Genomic DNA, 18623 nt, shown 5'->3' on the forward strand with positions numbered 1-18623 from the left:
CACGTCGGCAAGATGGTATATACGATCTATTTAAAGATTACATTGATGGTGAGGAGCCTCTGCCAAAGGATGTAACACAGCTGGTGAAGCACCACAACTGCTATGCTTCGTATGTCCTGGAGAAATCAATCAATCGACTAGAGAGGACCAGAGAGGAGACTGTCAGCGATATTTTTGTCGATACTGAACCTCCCCAGCGAACTACAAGATCTACAACGCCCGCATGCTTGCGGGTAAGATGCATAATCTGTCAAGAGGAAAAGCGACTGGTTACCAACCGCCGAAAGCATGAGGCGCTTCATCCCCTGACCCTTATTTCTGCCATGGAAACTATCACTAAAGCTGCCGAGATTCGAAAGGATGAACGGGTACTCATGGAACTGCGTGGGGGTGCGAGAGAAGCAGCTGACCCAATAGCTGGGGACATTTTGATCCACTGATCATGCCGGAACAGTTACACGCACAAGCGCACCCTCCTATCTCTGCAGAAGTCCTCAACAGAAGACCAGGAAAGAGATCAGCATGACCGAGCTTTTGATGTGATTGCCGATGAGGTAAATGCAAGAGTCATTAATGGGATGTAGGTGTTGCAGATGAGTGACTTGCTGCAGCAGTACATCCAGGTGTTGGGAGACTTCGGTACCCAACAACCAGACTATCGAAGTGAAAAACTAAAGAAGCGTCTGAGGAAGAAATTTTCCAACACAATTTCTTTTTGGCACCCTAGGTTCCGACGCGGGTGTGAAGTTGTTTTCTGTGATGTTCCGCCCGGATTAATCTTAGACGCTAGAATGGCTGCAAGCAGCAAGCTGGATGATGACAAGATTGAAGACAACATGCAAGTGTCAGATGATATGGAACGCAAAGATGGAAATGAACTATACCATGCTGCACTTTTGGTGAAAACGGCGATCATGCAGGTAGAAGATATGACATGGCCTCCATCTCCTGAACATATCTCAAGTGCAGCCGCTGAAGCTGCAGTTCCACCATGCCTCTTCAACCTTCTTGCCTGGATTGCAACTGGTGATGCTTCACTCACAAACGAGGCAGCCATCTCCCTGGATGTACCAGCAAACGTTCCTAAAGCTTTGAAGACCCGCATCCTCTCTATCACCCAGGACATCATCTACATAACAAGAAAAGGCCGTATTCGTACTCCCAAGCACGTATCCCTCGCAGTCAGCGTACATCACAAAACCAGCTCAATGCAACTCGTGTCTCCACTGAACCGATTCGGACACTGCATTTCGAAAAGTAAGCTCCAAGAAGTGGAGATGGCCCTTGCCGAACACCGCCTCCAGCAGCAACGCGTCAATGTAGTACCAAGCAACATCGCACCCAACATCCCAGTAACCTTTGTCTGGGATAACAACGACATCCGAGAAGAAACAGCCACCGGGAAAGGAACCACACACTGTACAAATGGGATTGTTGTTCAGGCCGCAGTCTCAGGATGCCGGCCGAAGAGGCCCGATCTACACCCAAGGGGCGGAGACGGTCTGTGCAAGAGAAACCCAGACATCTGCTTGAATACCGGTATGTAGTGCCATAGATTAATTACTATCTAGATGGGAAAGCGCGCAGTCCCCCCATGTTAAAAAGTGTGGTCGCTCTCCTCCTCCTCTCCGCAACACGGTCTCTTAATCCGTATTTTCACTTAAACTGTAGAAAATTTGCCGGCCCTACCGATACGGATTAACCGGAGTTTACTGTATATGAAAATATGTATTTGAGGGAACGTCGCTGGCGAGGGCGGGAACATAGTGTTGCGGATTCGCGCCCGCCGGCGTGCTGACGGCCACGTAACTCGAATCGCGGCACATCGCCCACCGGACGGACAATCCAGTCGTGACCCTCTCGGACTAACGCCGGGAACCAGTCACGGGTGGACCTTTCGGTCTCACCGCGATCGAGCCAATCAGCCCCCGCGTGGGATAGGGTTGCTCGCCAAATTCGACCTACCTAAGTACCCACACGGAGGGTAGACCGGGCGATCGCACCTCGCCGCAGGTCGACTTCGGACACGGGCCACTTAAGCGACCCGTTCCGTACTATCGGGATAACCGAGCGGTGTTATTCGTCGACCTCGACGGTTCGATTAATTATCGGGCGTATTCAGCCCACTACCAACCCTTTACGTGAAGCAAGATGAGGATTCAATGAAAGAAATGACGAAGCGAAGCGGGAAACAGTTCAACACAAAGCACATTTATTCGCGATGAACGGAAAGCACACATATTCAATTCCACCAAAAGCACACAGAAAAGAAAAACACAATGCAATTTACACAAAAAGCAAATGAGACAATGCAGATCTACTACCGATTACGCGAGCACACGGCAACACTTATACAATTTTACTTCACAGACGGCGCCGACAACACATACCCAAAACCAAGGAAAAGAACACCCTCAAAGATGAGGCGGGCCTGAGGCCGAGACCGGGTCGGGCCTACCCGTCTGGTGATGAGACGCGGAGCGGCGATGGTGCCTCAACTCCGCGGGACTCGCGGGCAGTGTCTGGTAGGGGGTGGGAAAGGGGCTCCCTTGGTCGCACTATCTCAGCGCGGGGGGAAACAGGAGGGGGTTGCTGATGCTCGGGGTATAGAGGATTCCTACTCTGCCTCGAGTCCCGCGACGAGCGTCTCCACCTCGGCCAGGTCGCGCTGTCGGCCTCCCTGGGGTGCAGCTCCCTGCACGACGCGAGCACCCCCTCGTCTGCCCTCGCCGCCTCTCCACAGCTCCGTCCCCTCCGCTCCGACTCCAACGCACACGACGACCAGCTCCTTTTTGCTCCTTCTTCCCAACTCCACCGCCCGCGAAGTCTTAACTCTCTCTTCTCTTGACTGACGAACACGGTCGCTTATATAAGCCCCGTGGCTTCGCCTTCTCATCTTTGACCCTCTGCCTTCGACCTTTCACCTCGCTCCCCATTGGCCCGAGAAAAAGTGGGCGTGAATGCTTTTTGATCCATAAATTTGCATATATCGATCGCCCTCCAATGCCCTGGGGGCGGGGCCAAATCGCCCCTCGCTCACCGATTGGACGGAACAAAAGTGGGCGTGTGTCGTTTTTGATCCGTTTTTGAAGTGGAAAATCCGTGGTTTTGTACACGCTGTTCGGCGCGCGCCCTGCACGAGTCCAACACCGGTACCCACAAGCGGCGCAAGAACGGTGGCGATGCGACGGTTGCGAGGTGTGACGTGAAGCGGCGCCGCGGTGGGTGGTTGATGTTGTGGTTGGTGGTGGTAACAATGGCGGTTTGTCCAAATTAAAGATAGTAAAAGAAAAACGGCTATCCTGAAGAGTCGCAGCACGCATAAATGACATGTATTCCCACTAGACAACGGGTTTGGGCCTAACTACACATATACTTACCGAGATACCTCACCTAAGGGACCTGAATGGTGGTTTGCGAATTTGGTAACCACAACAATAGTTTACATGCTAGTGGCTAGTTTACGATCTGACCCGAAGCTCATCTGACCTCGGCTGCAGACTGGGCTGTTCATGTATAGTGATATGGCAAATTAAAAGACTCGTTCAATGTTCTATGCGCTAATGCGGCATATAAACATATTTGGCAATAACATTATTTCAAATGCATTATTCATTTGCTATTAAGGGACATCAGTCTGCGGACGTCTTCATATCTTCCCATCTAAAAATTTTGAAAATGTCACTTGTGCAATATATAAAAGCGTGTGTACACATACAATATGTATAACATAATGCATGGTAGTTAGTGGTGGTGGTTTCGTTGCAGGTCAAGGAAGCGCGTGGGCCCTGCGCGTGTGGATGAAGCAGCTGCACTTCTCGCATCTCTGGACCCATTGGTGAGGAAAGAAGCCCACAGCAAGGACCAAGTATGGCAGCTGGCGAGACTTTCATCTTGTTTGACTCTGCCCACAGCCGATGACTTGCAGGAGATGCCTGGATGGTTTGGTTTCAATGCAGAAGCACGCAGGGATGCTGATGTACCCGAACCCCACAGCATAGGCTACTTGCCTGTCATTGACGCCTCACCAACCAAACTTGATGTTGTATATACACTACTGATGAGATCGGTTGAGACAACAGAAGAGATACAGAAGCAGGGGGAGAAGCCACCGGTGATTATAGTAATGGATCAAGCAGTCCATGCCAAGGCTCTTGAAATTTGTTCTTCCTCTACAGATGCTGCACTCCAGCGGGTGGTCTTACGGATGGGGGACTTCCATATTATTCTCAACTTCCTTGGGGTTGTTGGCCATCGCTTTGCAAGTGCAGGACTTCGGGATATTCTCATAGAGGCCGATGTTCTTGCATCGGGATGAGTAGATGCGGTACTTCAAGGGCGACACTACAACCGAGGGCTGAGAGTGCACAAGCTGGTAGCAGAAGCCCTGGAGCGTCTGAAATGGGAAGCTTTTCTTGACTGGAATGAAAAACAAGCCAACCCTGTCAATCTGAATGAACTGGATTCCATCCTTGAAGATCTTCATACTGAGGTCAGCGCAACTACTCTCAAAGCTGTACTAGAGTCAGAGCCTTTTCAGGTTACCGTCGAGAGGTACGAACAGTTTTGCCAATTCCTTGGTCCGAATGGCCTGTTCTGGATTTCTTATCGACACATGGTGGGTCTGATTTTACAATTGGTGAGATCAACACGAGAGGCCAACTGGAGGCTTCATATGGAATCCCTTCTTGAATTGCTGCCATGGTTCTTTGCGTATGACAGAACAAACTATTTCAGGTTCCTCTCAGTTTATCTGCTTGAGCAGCTGTGCCATTTGGCTTCTGGACACGTGGCAACCGAAGATGTAAAGCGAGACCTTTTGGATGCTCGTCAAAGAGGCGTAGGATCACTGAGGACATTTGCAGCAGACAGATTAGGGAAAGATGGAACCAAAGACTTCAACGCTACTCTACCACAACTGCAGCTGAAGACATTCGCATCCATGAAGAAGAAGAGACTGGGGCATGACACATCGCATGCCAGCGTCCTGAAGTCAACAAGAGACATGTTTGGCCGTCTCCTTGTGATTGGTCAAAGCCGTGAACTATCTATGTAGAAGCTTCTGAGTTACCCACTTGGACCGCTCCCACTCTCAATGGCCACGCCAGATGGAAGTCCAGTGAAGACCGTCAAGGCTAAATTGCTCAGAGCACTAGAAGACAATGTGCAACCGCTGACAAGTATCCCCCCGGATGCTACCTGGGTGCTTGACGCAATGGCCATCATCCATTCAGCAAAAACGGCACCAAACATGACATACTCACAACTGGCCTCTTCACTCTTCAACACCATCACATCTGGTTATCCAGCTGGTGCGGACAAAGACTGGGTAGTTGACACATACCCTGATATATCCATTAAGATCGCGGAGCGCAACCTGAGAATCGATGCTGGTATGGAGAGCCTCAAAACCAAGATCCGCACAGGAACACAGAAGATTGACCAGCAGCTGAACAAGTCTCTGATGAGTGGATCCTTCAAATGTGCCCTGACAGAATTGCTCCTGAATGAGTGGTCCAAGCCAGAGTATGCTGCGCAGCTGGACCAACAAGCACTGTTCGTGACAGTTGGAGAGAGGTGCTTCAGGTTGAAGGCCAATGACCAACGAACAGAAGTCCTGAAGGCAGAAGTGGCTGAACTGAGATGCACACACGAAGAGGCAGACACCAGGCTTTTGCTTCACGCAGCCCATGCAGCTGATCACGGTGCTCCTGCTGTGATCATCAAGTCCCCAGACAGTGATGTTGCAGTTATTGCCCTTTCAGTCTGCCATCGTATTAGCTCGCAGCTCATCTTTCGCACCGGCACACAACAGCGGACCTGCTACCTTGATCTTACAGCTATGGCACATACCCTGGGACGCGATATCTGCTCTGCTCTCCCAGGTTACCATGCCTTCAGTGGCTGTGACTCGACCAGTGCCTTCACCGGGCGCAGAAAGCTGTCAGGACTCAAACTTCTAAATATCGAAAATGAATTTAGAGCCACTATGAACAGCATTGGGCAGTCCTTCAGTCTGTTAGTAGCAGAACTCGCCAGAGGAGAAGAGGCCATCTGCGCCCTGTATGGGAAGAAGCAGCACAGTAGTCAACGAACTGAGGCATGAGATGTTTGGCGCGCATACCACAGACCCATGCAGACTTCCGCCCTGTCAAAATGCAGCCGAGTTCCACCTACGTCGTGCCAATTACCAGGCTGCCATTTGGAGAAGATGTCTCGAGAACTGCCCACATGTACCCACTCCACATGGTCATGGCTGGGATGTAGCCAGGAACGAGATCACCATCAAATGGTTAGATGGTTCTCCTGCCCCGACGTCTGTCATGAAATGTGTTCGCTGCCGGTGTCTGCGTTGTGCTGACCGGAGGTGCTCCTGTAGACCGAATCAACTAAGTTGCACCAGAGCATGCAGATGCAAGCCTGACCAGTGCAGGAATTCCAAAGAAACTATCGTTGATCCACTGGAATCCGACGATGAGACAGATGACGAATAGGACATTGAACAATTCATATGAATCCAGTTTTTCTTATCAGGTCAGTAAGATTTTGCTTGGTCTATAGGTCTTTTAACCTTATTTTACATGGTGTCTGAAATGACATGGGAACGTGATAGAAACCTGAAACTTGGCCAGTTGCTACTGCCACATGCTTATTTTATAAAAATGAACTCATTTTAATTTTTGCCTCAACAATGAGCTAATTCTGACGTCAAGAATAATTAATTTTGGCAAAATTCTGTGTTTTTAGTAGGTAAGTTTTAGAGTAAGAACCCCCCCCCCCCCTTAGATAAATTGCTCCCAAATTTGGTGCACGTTTTTATAAATGACATAGGATAAACGTCACCAAGTTTCAAAGTCATACCTCTAACCGTCACGACGGTACAGGCAGAAAATAAATATGCCCCCTCCCCCCCCCCCGTGTAAAATAGGGTTAATATGTGTATTATTCAGTAATAAACATGTTTTTCAGGGTTTCGATAAACGTCCATGCAGGTTTAGTAAAGTTACAATGCCTCAGCACAATACAAAATGCTTCCTGAAGCCAACAATATTGTCCTATACGAATGCTACAATACTCAATACTGCAAAAAATGTCAGGTTTTGCCAAAACGTATCACTATATGAAATGGCTTGCAATGGGTCATTTGGACACTTCTTGAAAGGGGTAATGTTTTGAAATCAGATGTCTATAGACGATATAACATGAAAAAACCATCAAACCTATGTTGGCAGGGGGGAGCTGCAAAACTCAAAATTTTGGAATCAGCCCCAGGACTACAACACGATTCAGCAAAAAATTGATCACAACACAAAGAGCTATGGAAAAGAGCTGTCTCGGCAAAAAAAAAAACAGAGAAGAGGAAAAGCCAATGGATCAGACAGAAAACCAATTTCAATGACGCATTCGTCACAATCGAAGGAAAAATATATATATATATATATTAAACTGGGTTGCATGCATAGCAAGAAGAGCTTTGTTTGTTACAATTTGGACAAATAGAGAAGGTTGTGTAAGAATCAGGTCAGAGGAACACCAAATATCAGAAAGAGTACAATAGAGAACACCAAAGCAGAACAATTGTCACTCATCACATGGAATAGGAAAGAGTGGAAAATATTGACATTCATCCTGTCGAGCACTGTTAGAGTTAGTCAAGTTTATGTCATTCATTGTGGTGATTGTCAATATCAAGGATGTTATCAAAGAGGGAGTTGGGTCATTGATGAAGTGGAATTCCCTGTTGTTGTTATTTTTTGTTGTTGTTGTTGTTGTTGTTTTTGTTGTATAGCTGCAGACATTTATCTCGAACAAGCTTGTGCCACGAACACAACTGGTTGATCTCCCAGGAGCGACTCAGAGATCCACCACATTCAAGATGGTGTGCCCCTGCCTTCATGAAGAGAGAGAAAGAGAAAGAGAAAGAGAAAGAGAAAGAGAAAGAGAAAGAGAAAGAGAAAGAGAAAGAGAAAGAGAAAGAGAAAGAGAGAGAGAGAGAGAGAGAGAGAGAGAGAGAGAGAGAGAGAGAGAGAGAGAGAGAGAGAGAGAGAGAGAGAGAGAGAGAGAGAGAGAGAGAGAGAGAGAGAGAGAGAGAGAAAGAGAGAGAGAGAGAGAGAGAGAGAGAGAGAGAGAAAGATAGAGAGAGAGAGAGAGAGAGAGAGAGAGAGAGAGAGGAGTGGGCCAGCCCATGGGAACCGATTGGTGCTCTGATGGTGATCATGCTGTCATGACGAATCAGGGCAGTTTGGAAGAGTGGGAAAGACTTGTGTTGGGGTACAACCACTGCGAAGAGGTATCCCTGATAGTTATGGAAGTCATTGGTGGCAGTGGTGGTCGGCATCATCGTTATTTGCAATCCTTGGTGATAGTAATCGTTGTCGAGGTCGTTATCGATTAAGGTGAAGTCGAAGTAAAGTCGGAGCTGGTGGCAGAGAAACAGAGTAGAAGTGTTTGGAATTAGAGTATGGATGGGATGATATTGAAGTATGGATGGGAGATGATATGAGATCGTGGTGAATAGTTGTCGTGAAGTCCTGGAGAGAAGAATGGAGACTGAACAGATTGGGGAGGTTCATTCTACAGGTGAGAGAAAATAAGAACAAATGAGTGGAGGTGATCAGTGAAATTCCCCAATTCCTCTTGGGTGCAAAACTCCCCAAACTAGAGAGGGTTTTACTTCCCCAAATTTATTGAAGGACTCGTTTGCTGGTGACTCCTCCAATTATTTTATGTTCCATTGGTGTGCCAGCTGTCTAGTTGTCATCATGCATCATATATCTAGAAAGCTTGTGCCCGCTTTTTACTTTCTGTTGAATTTATTTCTTTTTTAAAACAAAAATATTCCTCCAAGTGTATGAAGATGCAATGTCTGTCAGTCAATTACGCAATAACCACTTTATGGACCTGGATGATCCATGTACTTAATCGGAAAGGTCTTGGTTAGCAGAGTGACATGGACATGGATCTGAGGTTATAAATCTCCTGGATTTTAGCTTATTGCTGCTGCAAAGGTACCGTTTTAAGGTCCTTTGGGGAGTGTCCAGGCATATTTCTGAGGTTTTAAATTTCACGAGTTTCAGTGTGTGTGTGTGTGTGTGTGTGTGTGTGTGTGTGTGTGTGTGTGTGTGTGTGTGTGTGTGTGTGTCTGTGTGTGTGTGTGATATATATATATATATATATATATATATATATATATATATATATATATATATATATATATATATATATATATATATATATATATATATATATATATATATATATATATATATATATATATATATATATATATATATATATAACACGCGTCGCTTTTGCTGAAAGGATTACTAAAATAGTAAAAGAGAGGAGGGGTGTGGGTGTGGGAGAGGGAGAGGGGGAAAAGTGGGGAGGTAGGGGGAGCGAGGAGGGAGAGAGAGTGAGGATGGATGGAGAGTGAGGAGGGGTGGGGGGATGGAAGGCAGAGCGAGGGGAAGGGAAGGCTAACATGCGGTGGAGCATTAATTACGATTCATACTGTCTCATTAAAAATCATTCTGGATAGAATAACAATAAAGATAAAAACAAAATAATGCCTGAAATCCATTTTCTACCAGTCATAATATAAATACCTGCTGAAGACAAACACTGCCTGGACATGTCCAGATGTAAAAACAGTCCTGAGACAAACACTGCCAGGACACGCCTGGAGATAAACACCATCCGGAGACGCCTGGAGATAAGCCTCTCACCACAGGCAGGTTGGTGGTCTTTCTGTCTTCTACAATCTCCTCTCTGGCCTTGCCCCTCCCTACTCTCTCTGTGATCTATCAACCACCATATTTCTGCAGGGCACTCAAGATCCACCAGCAACTCTGGTGAAACTACCAAAATTAAGAATTACTGCTCACCTTCACTCTATTATTCCTCTTTTTTCCCTGCCTCTGGGACAAACTTCTCCACTCTCTTCAATCCCACTCTTCCCTCGGTCTACAAAACAGAGGTTCACTACCACCTCATATCTTCCCCCATCCAAAACCATTATCTTTTTACCCCTGCTAATCCACCCCATACCCAGCAACTTCAAATTCCCTGCTTCCCTTCCTGAAAGACCCTGTAGTGCAGTGTACATCTTGTTTACCCTGTGTACCCTGCCCATCCCTCTCCCTTATACAGATCTCCAAATGGCTCTGTTCCCCACTGTTTTGTGCTTCCCTCTCCCATCCCTCTTGTCTCCTGCATCCTTTGTTATATGTTCTGTGTTTTAGCTCAGATTTGAGCCACCACAATGTATACAAAAAAAAAGAAGAAGCCGTCTGGGGACAAACACCACGTGGACACGTCCAGAAACAAACACCACCTGGATACTTCCGGAGATAAACAAACAGCACCCAGAGATAAATAATGCCCGGACACATCCAGAGATAAATACCGTCCAGACATAACCAACGTCCAGATATGTCTGGAGACAGACAGAAAGAGAGAGATGTGTGGAAGAAGGGTGCTGCACTTTATTAGGAGTGGGCAGAGCGAGAGTGAGACAGAGATAGAGAGAGAGGGTTGGGGTGAGAGGTGTGAGCAGAGAGAAAATGTTATGCTTTATGTACAACACACACACACACACACACACACACACACACACACACACACACACACACACACACACACACACACACACACACACACACAAACACCCACACATACATACACACTGTATTACTGCTTGGCCGATATCGGCAATTCTTCAGGAATCGGCAGGTTGGAGTCAGTGTGATTACCGACCATAGTGCATACTGTATACAACCCAAAAACCTTGAGTCGATTTCACCCTTGCTTTGAGGGAATTTCAACGAACAAATTTTAAAAAACAACGTTGCATTATAGATGTTTCAAGGAGATGTGCAAAAACATTATCTATCTATCTTCAGTATATACTACAAAAACTCTCATCTTGTATGTATGTATGTTCCCAAAATACAGCTAAAACGGTACATAATAGCGCAAAATTTTTAGGGCCACTTTACTCATCATTCTCATGCGGTGTGCAGTATGAAGTTTCGTTCAAATCTGGCAACGAATTTTATTTCTAAAAATCAATTCCGGATTCAGTCAAGTAATCTTCGGGAGTATCGCATCAATGCAAACAACCTCAACGGTATAGTTCGCTGGAGCTTTTTTTTTTCTTGAAATGATTTTTTTCCATCAACCGCCGTCACATTGGGAACCCAATGGGGAACGGGCCGTCTAGTATATTACTAAAACTCTCATCTTGTATGTATGTTCCTGAAATACATCCAAAACAGTACACGATAGCGCAAAAATTTTAGGGCCACCTTACTCACTATTCGCCTGTGGTGTGCAGTATCAAGTTTCATTCAAATCAGGCAACAAAAAGATTATAAAAAAAATCAATTCCCGATTCAGTAAAGTACTCTTTGGGAGAATTTCATCAATGCAAATAACCTCAGTGGTATAGTTCGCTGGAGCTATCTTTTTTCTTGAAATGATTTTTTTGATCAACCGCTGTCACAACGGGAACCCAACGGCTTCACGGGTCATCTAGTTCTTTATAAACATCTGGCAATCGTCGTGTGACAGGTGGAAAAAAAATTGCCTCTGTAATTTAGAAAACACGTTGATATGGCAAACGCCTCGAAAATCAGGTGTTATCAAATATATTCTATTTTGAAACTCACAAAGAGAAACCACATACCCGTTCTAAAGCACACCCACTTCATATAAAATAGCCAATTACTTGAGAAACAGTCACAAGGGTAAAGGAAAACATGATCGCTCATATGCTGCTGAGGTTAAAAGTTAAAACCTCCACCACCCATCATCATCATCATAAGATAAGGGATAAAACTTTGCCACCACGGCACCTGTAACCAAGCATGCAATCATGCACACACACACACACCTGCAGAGATCCCTTTACAGATCCAAATCTACCCATATGTACCACATCCATGTGCACTGCCTACATACCTCTAACTTGTAGCAACTGCCAACTGTCCATCCCAATCAGGACACAAACTGTACCGCTATCGACTGTTGGGTGCTCGGCAAGTGGCTTTCTTGGTTGCTTTATGCAGCATCTTTGGCTCGAAGAGCATGGGAGGAGTCGATTTATTTATATAATCCGAGCCACCTGGGTTTGATTGATTAGCTGAGGGCTAATTGGTTATTCCCTCCATTTACAGGTGAGAGATGTTGGTGGGTCTTCGTTCTGATCTCAAACACAGTCTATCTCTTTTCCTCCTACCCTTGCTCCCTCAACCTATCCACTCTCTTTGCCATTCTCTCTTCCTCCATCTGCAACAATTGTCCAGCACACTTCAGCTGGATTTTTTTACCAATCTCCCCATCAAGCTCATCTGCACGCCAATCTCCTCCCTCAGTTCATCCGTCTTCCTTCAATCCACCCTCTTCACTTCCGCATGCCTCCTGACCCAGTTCTCGTATACCTGCAGCCTCTGTTGTTGGCTCTGTCAGTGCCACCATTTTCGAGACAGTAAAGATAGGCCGGCATAACACAAGACACCAAATCTTTCCCTTTCAATTTCCTTGACATCTTTCTGTCTACCATTACTCCCTCCACCCTCCTCCACTCATTCACACCCAACTGAATCCTCCTCCACACCTCTGCCTCCGACTTGCCATCCCCAGTATCTGTTCCCCCCAGACACTCAAACCTGTTTCCCTGTCTGATCTCCTTTCCCTTTACCCTGATATTAATTTATTTTTCTCTGCTGCCCGTCTCACATCACCTCGGTCTTCTCCATACTCACGTTCAGCCCACACTTCTCGAATGCCTTCTTCCACTCCTCCAGGACTTCCTGCACCTCCCATCTACTCTCTGCCACAACAGCCAGATAATTTACATACAACATCCTCCCCAGAATTCCTTTCATTTTTACCCCCCTGCTTACCAGTTCCATCACCATGACAAAAACAAGTGGGCTGGGGGATCAACGGTTCATGTCAGAAGTCTCAGATTTCACAATGAAACGAAGGCACATGATATTTTAAAATTTCATAAAGGCAAGAGCGAGTGGTCTCTTCTATTATATTCAATATATATTTTATTGACGTTGCAACGAGTCCCACATTTTCAAACTGCAGACTTTGTTTTGAGAAATATTGCCCACGGATAATACATTTTTCCTTTACATTACACGTCATGGTGCATGTACAATTATGTTGTCTGCAGGTGATGAGCCGGCCTCAGTGAAAAAACAACATTAGGGGTTTGTACGTCCTGCTGCTCCCTCGTGTTTTCATGTTCATTCTTCCGTAAGTTTTTGTCACATTTATATATATCGTGCTTGAGGAACGTTTCCAAATATATTGTTTTCTTTATCTTGCAATAAAACTTTGTTGCCAATATTTCCCATACAATAAATATCTGATGAGTACCCACAACGTGCTTGTCCAAAGTGGCTTGATATTCCTCATAATTTACCACTCTGGACACTTGAGTAGACACACATCCTCTATATGCTATTCCCTAAGAGTTGGGAAATGTCAGGATTCACTCCCCTCCCTTTAAGCTTTGCTCCCTTTCTTTGGCTCACATAATTTTTCTTCAAAAACGCACTTCTGCGGCATCATCCTTTTTCCAGCCATGGTGATAATCTCCAACCTTGAGGCCCAGACTTTTGAATTTGGAGTTCCATTTCCTTGCCACTTGTTGACCAAGGCGAAGCGATGCTGACTGCTCCGGTTTTTCAATCAGTTTTCTTCTCCCAGGTCCTCCCGACTCTGCATTACATTCTCACCGTGTGCAGGTCTCGTGATGGTCTTGGATAGTGGACTTGTCCCTAGGAAGTGGGGACCAGTGTCCAAGGAGATCAGGCTCTATTTTTGCTTCCCTTTGTAAATCGTGCAATCCCAACAGAGCCCTTGAGCTCTCGTCACAGTCCATCATACGTTAAGCAATTCATGAACACGCGTTGATGTGAGTATGTTTGCTTTGAGCTGGAAAGTTGCAAAATAAATGTTTGTGTTTTAAATATGATATTCAAAGTTCGATTTTAGAATAACAAATGCAATGTATGACCATCTACTTGTTTTGTTTTTTTTTTTCTCATCTAGGTTGAGTAAATTCTCAGAATGAATAAAAGGCGAGAAGTCTCAAGCATTTCCTTTGATTTGTAACCTGGAAATCCAGAGATAAAGTTGCAGTAGTTAAAACACTAACTTAAAGGGTTAAAGTACAAACACGGGCCTATCTGCTGTAACCTGTACTCCCCAAGTCAAGACAAGGGAACTGTGTTCCATGACACCTCATTCATGGGACAACTCTTGGCTTTCAGAAGAGAAAACAATGCCTCCTTGGCTGAGCCAACACATAAATGATGCTTATGACGTCATAACTATACAATGCAAGAACTTGCAACTGCTTGAAAGTCTTTTTATATTCTCTCATGCAGGACGATGGTGGACGTATCATGTGCTCAAGAGACCATTCGTAATTTACCTTGGCCATTTTCACATCTGTGAATACCGTGAGATATTTCACATCAAACTTGAGTCAAGACAAGGGTACTATCACCCCATGTATCACTACCCTACCTAACGAAGCACCTCATCAGGTATGGTTGTTCCACTATGTTCCGAGCATCTTAAAGAAAGTTTCCAGTGGGGTTTTCCCCACCCATCTCATCAGGATTCAAATCAACAACTAAACATTTCACCTCCTTTGAAGAAATAAATAATTTGACATGGAATGGACAAGTGCATCGATCGAACGGCATTCTTGAAGGCGCAGTAAAAAATTGTGCAGCGAAAAGCAAACAGCACAGAAAATGAAAAGATTAACTCGCGAGCTTTCGCAGATTACGTGACCTTTCTCAAATAATTTATCGTGACCTCCAGCAAGCTCGATAGAGGGCGCCCAGCATATTACACCACCTTCTCAATATCTAGCAATCTGTCCTGCAGGATGAATTTTCAATAATGGAGGAGTAATACACACCTACATTTTATTAAAGGGTAATGTCATTGGATCCATCAAGTAAATAAGGAGTCGAACACGCCTACATTATATCGCTGACATATTTTCTCCAAATTTTCAAAGCAATTAGTGGCACCTCATCATTTGCTGCGTTACACTAAATAGAGGAACCTTTCGTGTGGATTAAAGGAGGCCAAGTCATGCCCTCGGTGAACACCGAGTTGACTAATGCAGATTTAAGTGAAATTTAAACGTAGGCCACAGAACACTCTGCATGACCCACATCTCACTTGCTCTTATCGAAAGCTCTTTCTCGAGTCTGAGCTATTTTCAGATTCCGGGGCAAAGTACAATGCCACGGTCCAGACCTTTGCTTTGGTCTCCGGTGCTCCGTATTACCTCGAGCCAATATTACATCTCTGGCAGCAGTGGAAGATATTGGATTCCGTCCAAGTTGAAAGCAGTTGACTGATCCTGATTTCACGGAACTTGATACTTCATGAAATATTATTAGTTCTGTTTTCACAAGTTATTTTTGATGCAAATGCATTTTGTACTTTAAATTATATTTTGGATTGGGTGGGGGAGGTCGCAACCAGCCATTTATGACAGTCTCCTTATTTTATAGCTTAGGAAAGAGATTAGCTCATGAAAGGAGGGGGAAACACAGCTCGTGCAGTCGATGATAAACATGGCAGTCCAGGGCAGGTAATGATATTGGACAGACTCTGGCGAGACAGTTAGCCAAATCCGATCCAGCACCGTTGGTTACCTGGTCGTGGTCATCGTTTTCTCTGCACATTAACCAATGGCATATCACTGGCTTGCTGTACATTCCAAATGAACTGTATTAAATGTCACTCACACTATTGCAGTGGCATGCATGAATGTATGGATTTATAATGTATGTTGACATGTGACCAGACAAATTGCAGGGTATCGTGTGCACATGGAAGCTACACTCTGGAAGCAGCCACTGGAACTCTTACAACAGAGCCAATTAGTGGCTTGAATAACCACGCAATTTAAAGGCCAAACTGGCACACGATACACAGATAACATGACATTGACCATGGGGACTCGCTGTGTGTCGTGTGACAGAGTCACGATGAAATGTCAATCGGTGTCACTGTCAGAGATGGTACGAGGCAGGAAGTTGGACGCGCCAGTTCGGTTTGGGAGAAATGGAGTTTTCAAGATGGCAGCGTCCTCACTGAAGGCATGGCCATCGGCAAGCTCAAGGCAGAAGATAACGACAGGCCCCACCTCGGATTTTGGGGTCAACCACAGCATTCAAACGGCTTAAGGACACAATGTTGCCAATTGGTATGCACAGAGTGTACGTTCATCCAGTGGTACCGCTGGAGTCACTTGTGGGCAGTGGAACAATGATAGCACGAATCTCAGCTGACTGCACAAGTTTCTGGCACAGAAGCACCCAGACAAGTGATCCAATTTCATTCCTCTGTGATGGTAGCTCAGCTCCAAATAATGATCGTAATAATGAAGCATAGTAATTTTTAGACTGTCTCACCACCTCATCTGTAGTTCATGCCTTATGTAACTGCTCCAAACATGCCATTAGTTCCATCAATATCTTCCTAAGCTCGAAGGAGCAATGACATATGAGTTTAATTGGAAGGCTGGTCATTGACGTCACATAACTAACAGAACGATAAACCAATTTTTATTGCTTTCAGAGAGAGAGAGAGAGGGAGAGACAGAAAGAAGGCAGAATCGGCTTCTTGGGAGTTAATTCCACACCAGATTGTAAATCCATCTCGAAAATGAAAGTTTCAAGAAAGGACATCATCTTAACGGTCTTCCTATTCAGGATTTTAAATAATGCAGTGAATGATAATTACGTGCGATGGATACCATTGCTCAGACAGTATAGAGTGTACTTCTGTTTCCGCATAAGTGGAGAGGGGTCATCGCGACAAACCCCCTATTATGTGAAAATGGTCATTAAACGAGTAGTCGTAGTAATAATAGTAGTAGTAGTACTGTAGTTCTGTTTCTACATTCTTATCATCTGATATTGCTCTGACTTTTAGGTATATATTATAACCACACTGGCAGGAAAGTGGAGAGGTATACACACTCAGCTCTGAATTGTATAGCCGAGGTTCAAATCTCGACCCAGGTTTCACATGCTGGGAAAGGCATCAGTGGGTGTGCCATCCTTCTGATGGATGTGAAGCTGGAAGACCTGTCTACAGTATTGGTTGTTTGTCGATGTTAAATATCCCAGGGTATCTTTACAAAAGAGAAGGTGAGCTATATTCGGCACCCTGAACAAATTACAAATATTCGTCGAACGTTGAGCTTGGCCAGTCGTTTCATTGACAACTTGGTCCAATAACGTTCCCTAAATTTCCAAGGATTCCCCTGTCCAATAGGTTTGCGCAAAATCTCTTCCATCTGGTATTCACATCATATCATTACAATCATTGACATGGTAGGACCAAAGGCTTTCAAACAGGACTACATGTTGAACACAGTGCACTATTGCTACATATAACTCGTCAATCACGACAACTTCGAACATTGAGTTTGCACTAATTGGCTGGTGATAGTTTTCCCCTCAGCCTGTGCCATTGCAGACAGCTTTCTTTATGAAACAAGCGACACTACGGGCCTACTTGTCCGAACTAGGACAATAGGACGGAGAGAGACCAAGGGCTCCACACAATCATATGGCTCATTAGCCCAGTGGAAACTCTCAAATTCCTCCTGTGGCTTGTTAGGGAGTCTCGCCGCCAACTGCGGCCTCCCCATGGGAGATGCCGCATTCGTTTGTCGAGCCACGCTCTGGCCGTTCAATTAACTCCACAATTACCGAGAGCTATGCTGCTATAGAAAGGGTCAAAATCCCACAAGTTTTAACACTGCGGTTAGAGAAACTTCAATTGTTGAAACCTATAGAGAGATTTGTTCAATGAAGCATCACATTGTCGATGTCTTCTTATGGAAGCGGTAGTTGTTGATAATCACGTGAAACGACTGACAATTGTTTATGAGGGTAAGTTCTGCTATTAGGAATCGACACCTAGACCAAAGGTATAATGACACACACACACACACACACACACGACCTGTTTTTTTCACAAGTGGACTGGCCAGGAGTCACCAATAGCAATTTAGAACTTGGCCTTGGTGTCAATTGTGGTTGAGTACACCACTTGGTGATAGTACAACAAGAAATTGTGGATTTTTTCTTGTCCACCAGAAGAAACCATATCGAGGAGGCAGAATATCATTATAATAATTGACATGGCAGGACCAAAGGCTTTCAAACATTACGAAATATTGAACACAGTGCACCATTGCCTCATGTATTGAACGCAGTGCACAGGCGGCTCGTTTGAAGTTCTCTGCAAACTTAAAATGAGTCGCCGATGTGGAAAAAACGCAATACTCAATATCTTGTTATACATGTATTCTGATTGTGATGTTCCATACTCTTCGCAGAATGTCACTGAAGCAGCTTCCTGAACAAGGATGATACAGGAAGGTTTGCCATTGCCTTCCCAGCAATAGTTAGGGCAGGAATTTGTAATTTGTTCAGAGTGCCAATGACAGCTCACCTAGTCTGAGTGAAGGACATTGTGGGATCTTTATCATCTGCCAAATAATGTTGACAGACCAGACGCCCATTTAGCGTCCATCCGAGGGACAACGTTCG

General features: G+C 45.1%; 1 long non-coding RNA gene across 1 annotated transcript in view; it reads left to right on the top strand.

Annotated features, from left to right (window-relative positions):
* Nucleotides 1-18623, top strand: part of LOC147033475 (uncharacterized) — a 54226-nt gene that overhangs the window by 34890 nt on the left and 713 nt on the right. Inside the window, exons 3-4 of the long non-coding RNA XR_015055560.1 lie at nucleotides 13190-14573; nucleotides 16037-18623. The exon at nucleotides 16037-18623 is cut by the window's right edge and continues 713 nt beyond it. This is a non-coding gene — a long non-coding RNA (uncharacterized LOC147033475). The remainder of the gene's footprint in view (nucleotides 1-13189; nucleotides 14574-16036) is intronic.

Source organism: Eptatretus burgeri, chromosome 2, assembly GCF_056783735.1.
Source record: "Eptatretus burgeri isolate ZD-2024b chromosome 2, Ebu_testis_v1, whole genome shotgun sequence".
Taxonomy (NCBI): Eukaryota; Metazoa; Chordata; class Myxini; order Myxiniformes; family Myxinidae; genus Eptatretus; species Eptatretus burgeri.